Genomic DNA, 8,989 nt, shown 5'->3' on the forward strand with positions numbered 1-8,989 from the left:
TAGATACCATGTCGGGTCTATACATGAATATAACTGGAACCATTCTATTTTCCTTTGTATGTGATCGCTTGAAAGTAAACGGCATCACGTCCTTTTACATCTGTTTCACAGTATAATGATTGTATACTAAAGCCTCCCGTAGTGGGGTATTGTGAATCAATGTCTTCGGCTTAATGATTAATTATCATGTTGCCAATATTCTTATTGTTTTTTAAACCACTATCTGGTTTTGATTTAGATAGTTTTTTATCTATTTTTTGGCAATCGGATCGTTCCGAATTATATACCAAAATTTGGTAATACCGTGTTAAGATATTCAAAAATATTTCAGTCATTTGTTTTCTAATCTTTGGTTTCATTGAAAGTTGCTATATGCATCTATGCTAACTAAGTCTTACTGTTTCGTTAGGGTGAAATGTGCAAGACATGTATACTTTAGACCGTATATATACGAGTTTCTCATTATTACATGTTGCTATTGTTTCTAAGAATTCTCGTACCTTCCGAAGGAATGAAAACAGTGTACTATTTCAAATAGTTGTTCACTTTGTTCACTTTAATTTCTTCATTAAATTTATTAAATCCATCAATTCTCATTCTTAAGTGGATTTTAATATTACTTTTATAGCATATTTCTCTGTCTTATGTCTATAATTATGGTCTATAAATACTTGAACGGGATTGGTCAATTTCATTTTTCTCCCTCGGTTTACAACTCGATAAACCATGTTTTCCGAAACTACTTTCATAAACTTTAGTGATCTATTCATGCGCAATACACATACATAAAGGGATCCCTGGATTTTCAGCAAATTGAGATTGAAAAAAACCTAACAGCAGACTTTCTTCTATTTTGACCCTGACATCCAAATCAGGCACCCTGGCATCCCAACCAGACACCCTGACACCCTATTCAGTAACCCGACACCCCATTCAGTCAACCTGACACCCTAACCAGTCAACCTGACACCCCAACCAGTTACCCTGACACCCCAACCAGACACCCTGACATCCCAATCAGGCACCCTGACATCTCAATCAGACACCCTGACATCCTAACCAGTCACCCAAACACCACAACCTATCACCCTGAAACCCAAACCAGCCACCCTGACACCATAACCAGTCAACCTGACATCACAACCAGTTACCAAATTTCAACGACGAGGAAGGTTATATCTTGCATAGTCGTTACGATGTCCGTTAACAGTTTGAGAAATGGCTGTTCTGTTTACCACATTTACACTGTAGAAGATGCACATCATTTATAGTCTTGCATCTAACATTTTGTCCATGGATTTATGAGTTTGAACATCGGTATACTACTGTTGCCTTTATTTTTCTTCCCTTCCAGTGAATTGCCCGTTAAAATTCTTCAGTTTTTTCTTGCAAGCCAGTGCTCGTTTTTTTTTCATCACATGCAAGAGCCAGCAGACAAGGAGGCTGGTTTAAAAGATAAATCAGATCTCTACAGCAAGTGCTTGAGGCTAAAAAAATCAAGTACATGTAGACAGGTAAATATCTTGGATAGTTTTGGATGTTGCTTTCGCGGAGAAGGTGTGATAGCGTATCAAGTCAGCACCATCGGGACTCATTTGTTGACCTTCTTGTCTTTGTATAGTACACGTTCATCTCGGTATATGTCGCACGTGAGAAACATTTATCAATAACATTGAAAACAGAAATGTGAAATGTTCAAAGAGACAACAACCCAACCAAAGAAAAAAACACTAGCTGATGGCCATCAATTTGCCATCAAAGCAGCGAGAAAATCCAGTCGAGCTTCATCTGGCCTGTAAACAAAAAAAGTGTAATAGTTCACTGATAATGAACGTAATACTAAACTCCGTAATATATAGATGAACTTAAATTAGAAATCAATGCTTGGAAATTAACAAATGATAGAGGCTCCTGTATTGGGATAGGTGCAACAAGGGAATGTTTTTTTTCTAATTTCTTGTAGGCGCCTTTTTGTAGTATCATTGGTGGTGCAAATCCTTTTTTTTATTATATTTATTTTCTATTGCAAGTGCAGTCCGACAGAAACATGTAAAATTCCGCCGACGATATAATTATAAATATGTTGATACGAAGTAAGAAAGATGTTACACGTACAACACCAAGAAATACATAGATTGCATAATCAATTATACTAACAAAGAAAATGTTGTATAATTAGCTTTATATTTGAATCTATCAAAGTATGATATCAATATCGTACTAAAATATTATACTAATAAAAATGAAATTCCACAGTCTTTCTGTACCATACTCTACATATACCTCAAACTAAACATATTTACATTTATGATAAGATATCGTATAGAAATTATGTGAAAGAAATGTCTTATCAATGCCAGAACAAGTTAGTGTATTAAACCAGAACGGGATGAACACAGCATGATACATATGAGAGGTATGTGGTCTGTACCATATATCAACTTAACCAATACCCCCATCATGAATCCGTTTACTTAAACACACTTACCAACTTTGAAGATTACATAATTATCTTATGTTATACCTATACCAAGCCAATTACAATATCGTTTTTCAGGATCTCAATAATTACGACTCTTTGTGTAAAAACAGCCAGATTGCACCTCTGCGTTTTTCCTTATTCACATATAATTCAGCTGTCCACGTTATTAATAGTGACCTAAACATTGTCATTTAACGTATTGACGAAATGTGTTATATAAAGGCCAAAATCCATCAATTTGAAACACCAAAAAAATTATAGTATGACGCGGAATTAGGGTCATAAACATGGAATTTAGCATATGCTATATTTTAATTTAGCATATGCTAAAATGATTTTAGCATAAGCTAAATTCATTTTAGCTTAAGCTAAATTCATTTTAGCATAAGCTGAATTCATTTTAGCATATGCTGAATTCATTTTTGCATAAGCTAAAATCATTTTTGCATAAGCTTAAATCATTTTTGCATAAGCTAAAATCATTTTAGCATATGCTTAATTGTTTAGCTTATACATAAATGTTGGCGCGGAATCAAGGTCATAATTATTAAAATTAAAGTTTATTTTAGCATATACTTAATGAATTTATTTGCCACAAAGTCCTCTTTTTCTATTAAATGCAATGAAACAGTAAAAAATAATGCTTTGCATCAAGTTTCCCCTTGGAATATGTACAAAATGGCCTATCTCTATTATTCATTATATCTGTAGTTTTGATACAATTGAAGTTTGAAAATTATATTTACATAGAAAAAGATTGTGAAATACACATGTGAAATTACGCTGATGAAATCATACTTAATATATTGATGACGAAGTAAGAAAGATGGTACACATCAAGATGTTCATAATGTGCATAATCAATTATATTTACATAGAAAAAGATTGTGAAATACACATGTGAAATTACGCTGATGAAATCATAATTAAGAAATTTTCGCGCCGTCTTTATTTCGCGATTTTCAAACACAATCCAAGTTCGCTCCGTTTAGAATTCACGATTTTCCTGTGGTCTATATAAATATTTTCATAAATGATTTTCAAAAGTGAACAGCTATAATATATCCTAAATCAAGTTATTAAATCAATTATAAATCTTTTGTTTTCGGTTAATTAATCATGTTAATGTTAAAGTAGATAAAAAGTTTGTCCTGTTTGCTTGTAAAAACACATACACAATAGCAGAAAAGTAGACCTAATTAGGATTGATTTGAATAAAATGCTGTCAGGATTAATGCTGATTTTTCGATCGTTTGATCTGATTAATATGTATAGTAGATTCAACGAGGTGACACTTTTATTACTGATTGACATGTGTCATTAACATAATGGTTATGCGTGTTGTCTACATAACAATATACATAATTTTCGCTTATGAGATTGCTGATTTGAGTTAAAGACATGACTTCTAACATTGCTTTTCATTACGATATACAGTTATGATTTCAGTTATATATGTGTTGTTTATAAAATCAGTGTTATACAGTAGTCCTATAGATATTCTATCCACATATGTAGATATAAGAAGCTGTGGTATGAGTGCCAATGAGGCAACTCTCCATCTAAGTCACGATTTGTAAAAGTAAATTAAATAAAAAGAGTTTACTTTATATTTTCGCTGTCGTTTTATTTTCACGGTTCAATGCTTACCGTGAAAATAGCGAAAATTAAACTACCGCGAAAATTACCCTGTTTACAGGATACACATAAGACGTCTTTTTAAGAGCGACATGTATTAGGTTTATATTACAAGCAAGTTTATTGATTTCTTTATCTTTTCATATATCTATATGTACCTACATATACCTTTGTAATCTAATCTAGTCTATCGGTACAGTTTCGTTTAAACAATTCAGTTTACTAAAGTAAAGTGGTTGACATCGTACTTTGACATGTTTGACCTATAAGTGTTTACTTTTATACATTGTGACTCAGACGGAGAGTTTTCTCATTGGCGTTCATACCACATCTTCTTATTTAGAATGAAGCTTTTCACACGGAAACAGATATACAAACTCATAATGTTCAAAATACATTGGAAAGCTATCTCCCTGTCAATATTTCGAATTAAACCAGTCGCAAAGATTATAAACAAAATCAAGAATATGTTGGCAATTATTTTGTGTCTAGTCGCCGTCACCTTCTTGTTAACTTTTAATACAGGCAAAATACTAGACATCCAACCGGATATCATCATTGAAGTTGAAAAGGAAGAAATATTTCCGTAGACGAAAATCCAATTGAAAACGAACGGAATTAACAATTGAAACACGAAAATGCTTGTGTTCATTGTTGAAAGACATTTGTAGGAACTTGTAAAATATTATTTTTATTTAACTGCATCTCAAATGAACAGAACACATTTTTTAGATAAATATTCACATTTAAGTGGATCAAAACGATTCATATGACCTAAACACGAAAGACGTCTTTTTAAATACGACATGTATAAGATTTATATTACAAGCAGGTTTATTGATTTCTTTATCATTCCATATACCTACCTGTATATACATTTGTAATTTAATCTGGTCTATCGGTATCGTTAAGTTTCGGATGAACAGTTCAGTTTGCTAAAGTGTTTTTGTGTTTTGCCCCATTTTATATATGTTTCAACTTTATCAAATGTGTAAAGCTGTATAGGTTTGAGGAGCATTTGTTCGTAGATTACAAAATTAACTGAATATTCGTCGCTTTTTTCACTATTACTGAAAAAACTAAAAGATAATAAACAAAAGATAAAAAAATAAATCTGAATATTGATATAATTATATCTTATATATAATATATGCGATAATTTATTATATTACAAGCATATATATTTATGGAATAAAAAAGGTTTAATGTCTTATAATGACAAATCAAAACTCCCAATGTATTGGAACATTCTTTCATCAAAGGAAGACCTTGAAGAACACAATTTAGGGCCATGTCACGCTCGTCAATTGTGAATTCTGCGTATATTGTCTTGGGAAAAGCTTTTTTTTTTATAAACCTTAGGTGTATCTATATACATAAACTCATCATAGATACCAGGATTGTTTTTTTGCGCCTGACTCATGTTTTGAGGACCAGCAATTCCTAAAAGTGTTCAAAACAAAACTCATTTAGGTTCTCAGAATGAATTGTGCAATAAAGTGAGAGAACCTAATTCGGGTTGTACAATTTACAGATATCAAAACACCAGTGTCGATACTTTTTTCTCACATTTTTCAACAACAGAAAGTATATTATAAATGTTGTTCTTGTTATACAGTTCTTAAAATTTTCAGAATAGTCAGTTGTAAATGAGAGGTAAGTGTTGTGTATCGATAATATACTGAACGACTTTAGAAACGCAACACTCAATTTTTTGATTTTTTTTACCAAATCTACAACTACTTTTCATGCTTCTTTCTCCTTACAAAAAATCTAAATCTGACTTACCTGTGGTTATTGAACATACCGAATTTTTGAAGTCGCACGAATTTCTTAAAGCGAAATTTTGGACCCATGAAAGATTGTTTCAGTTTTATTCTGCTTTGTGAAACAGTTCTTTCAATCCATTGCCTCACTTTAATCAGTTTAAAAATGTTGCATCTCCATTTTGCGAAGACTGAGAAATAAAAAACTGAATAAGCCCTTAAGAATACTCTTTCAATTTATGAAAGTTAACCATTATGGTTAGTAAACGGCATTTAACACGGAGCCTTGGCTCACACCGAATATCAAAATAGGGAAAACATTTTATTTTATCATATCTTCCGTATACTTATTGCAATTCTATACATAGCGAAATTTATACTTGAATTAAATAGATATAGGAAGATGTGGTGTGAGTGCCAATGAGACAACTCTCCATCCAAATAACAATTTAAAAATGTAAACCATTATAGGTCAATGTACGGCCTTCAACACGGAGTCTTGGCTCACACCGAACAACAAGTTATAAAGGGCCCCAAAGTTACTAGTGTAAAATAATTCAAACGGGAAAACCAACGGTCTAATCTATATAAAAAAAACGAGAAACGAGAAACACGTATAAATTACATAAACAAACGACAACTACTGTACATCAGATTCCTGACTTAGGACAGGTGCAAACATTTGCAGCGAGATCAAACGTTTAAATAGTACCATACCTTATCCCTTTTTCTGAAACAATAGCATAACATCACAACATAGAAAAACACATAAAATATAAAATACCTGATATATTTGACAATATTACTATACAATTTTCAAATAATTGTCAATTTTCGGAAATTGTTACGAAAACACAACATTCAAACATGTCATAAATTTGCCAAGCTATTGTTGATTAGACGCCGTTGTTTGTAATGTACTGCAATAGAGATCATTAATATTTATTTCATAGGATATTAGTAAATAAAATTGAGAAAGGAAATGGTGAATATGTCAAAGCGACAACCACCCGACCATAGAGCAAACAACAGCCGAAGGCAACCAATGGGTCTTCAATGTAGCGAGAATTCCCGCACCCGTAGGTGTCCTTCAGCTGGCCCCTAAAATATGCATAATAGTACAGTGATAATGGACGTCATACTAAACTCCGAATTATACACAAGAAACTAAAATTTAAAATCATACAAGACTAACAAAGGCCAGAGGCTCCTGACTTGGGACAGGCGCAAAATTGCGGCGGGGTTAAACATGTTTATGAGATCTCAACCCTCCCCTATACCTCTAGCCAATGTAGAAAAGTAAAAGAATAACAATACGCACATTAAAATTCAGTTCAAGAGAAGTCCGAGTCTGATGTCAAAAGATGTAACAAAAGAAAATAAATAAAATGACAATAATACATAAATAACAACAGACTACTAGCAGTTAACTGACATGCCAGCTCCAGACCTCAATTAAACTGATTGAAAGATTATGTCTTCATCATATGAATATCAGGTACAATCCCTCCCATTAGGGGTTTAGTATCATACTATCATAAAATATATGAGAAGAACATAACCCGTGTCATGCCAACAACTGTTTTTTTTAGAAATAAATGTGTTTAGTTCCGATGCAAAGACCCTATCAGTGAATCAATGTTAAAGCCAAAATATGCAATCTTTAATGACCTGACAACAGTATCGTAACTATATCCCCTTTTAATAAGTCTATTTAAAGGTTTTGTTAGTTTCTGAGGAGAATACTGACATTTTTGTGCTTTATAAAGAATATTTCCATAAAATTTTGGATGTGAAATACCTGAACGTATAAGATGTCTGCATGTTGAGTTATATTTACGAATTATTTCCTTATACCGGTGATAAAATTTAGTAAATGTTTTGACCAGTTTGTGATATCGAAAACCCTGGTGTAATAATTTTTCAGTAATACATAAATTTCTCTCGCTAAAATCTAATACATTGTTACATACACGAGCGAATCGTACAAGTTGAGATATATAAACACCATAAGATGGTGACAAGGGAACGTCACCATCTAAAAATGGATAATTAACAATAGGAAATGAAAAATCATCTCTTTTATCATAAATTTTTGTATTAAGCTTCCCGTTTATGATATAGATATCAAGATCGAGGAAAGGGCAGTGGTCATTGTTATCATTAGCTTTATTTAAAGTAAGTTCTACAGGATAAATTTCTTTAGTATACATACTGAAGTCGTCATTATTTAGAGCCAATATATCATCCAAATATCTAAAAGTATTGTTAAATTTTTGTATCAAATGTTGTTTTGATGGGTCTTTGCTAATTTTAGTCATAAATTGTAAAGTCTAATTATCTATTTAAAAAGAAGTTTTAATGTTAAAGATCGTATTTCCTAAAAAAAAATCACTTTGAACCACGATATACGGAATTTTAAGCAGTTGAGTCCGTATCCGATTCCTTCATTATGTTAACTTTGTCTTGTTTTTTGTTTGAGAAATTCAATGATATTTTGTTTTTGAAATAAATCAAAAGAATAATGAGTGAAAAGTTAGTGAAAAGAAGATAGTTCTGGTTTGTTCAATGTTAAATTGGCACCCAATGATAAGTTTCTTCATACTGATGCGATAAATTAAAAGTTTCTACATACTTTTGTGTGAAAAAAGGGAGATAATGTGCTACTTCCGGTTACGAAAACGTCACTTCTGGTCTCATATGATAGCTTCTGAAAAACTGATTCAAAAACTATATAATGTTTATATACTTTTGCCTGTAAACCAGGCGATAATTGGTCACTTGCGGTTTAAGGAAAGTTATTTCTTGTCTTGATTGATAAGTTAATTAATCTAAATTACAAAAATAATGGATTCCGAGTATTGTTCCATGAGAAAATGCAAATATTGCTTCATCAGTATTCTCAAAGTCACTTTCGGTTATCATTTTACAAGGTCATAAGTCAACCAAGCCTTTGATAAAGGTCATAAGGCTATATAATGAAACAAGTTGAAGAAATAATCAATTAACCTTATAACTAGATATTTCATAGGCAACAACTCCTATAAGATGCCAATAATTGTTCAAGACCAAATGTAACATAGCTTCATTACAAAAAAGCTAA

Source organism: Mytilus edulis, chromosome 8, assembly GCF_963676685.1.
Source record: "Mytilus edulis chromosome 8, xbMytEdul2.2, whole genome shotgun sequence".
In the NCBI taxonomy this organism is placed as follows: Eukaryota; Metazoa; Mollusca; class Bivalvia; order Mytilida; family Mytilidae; genus Mytilus; species Mytilus edulis.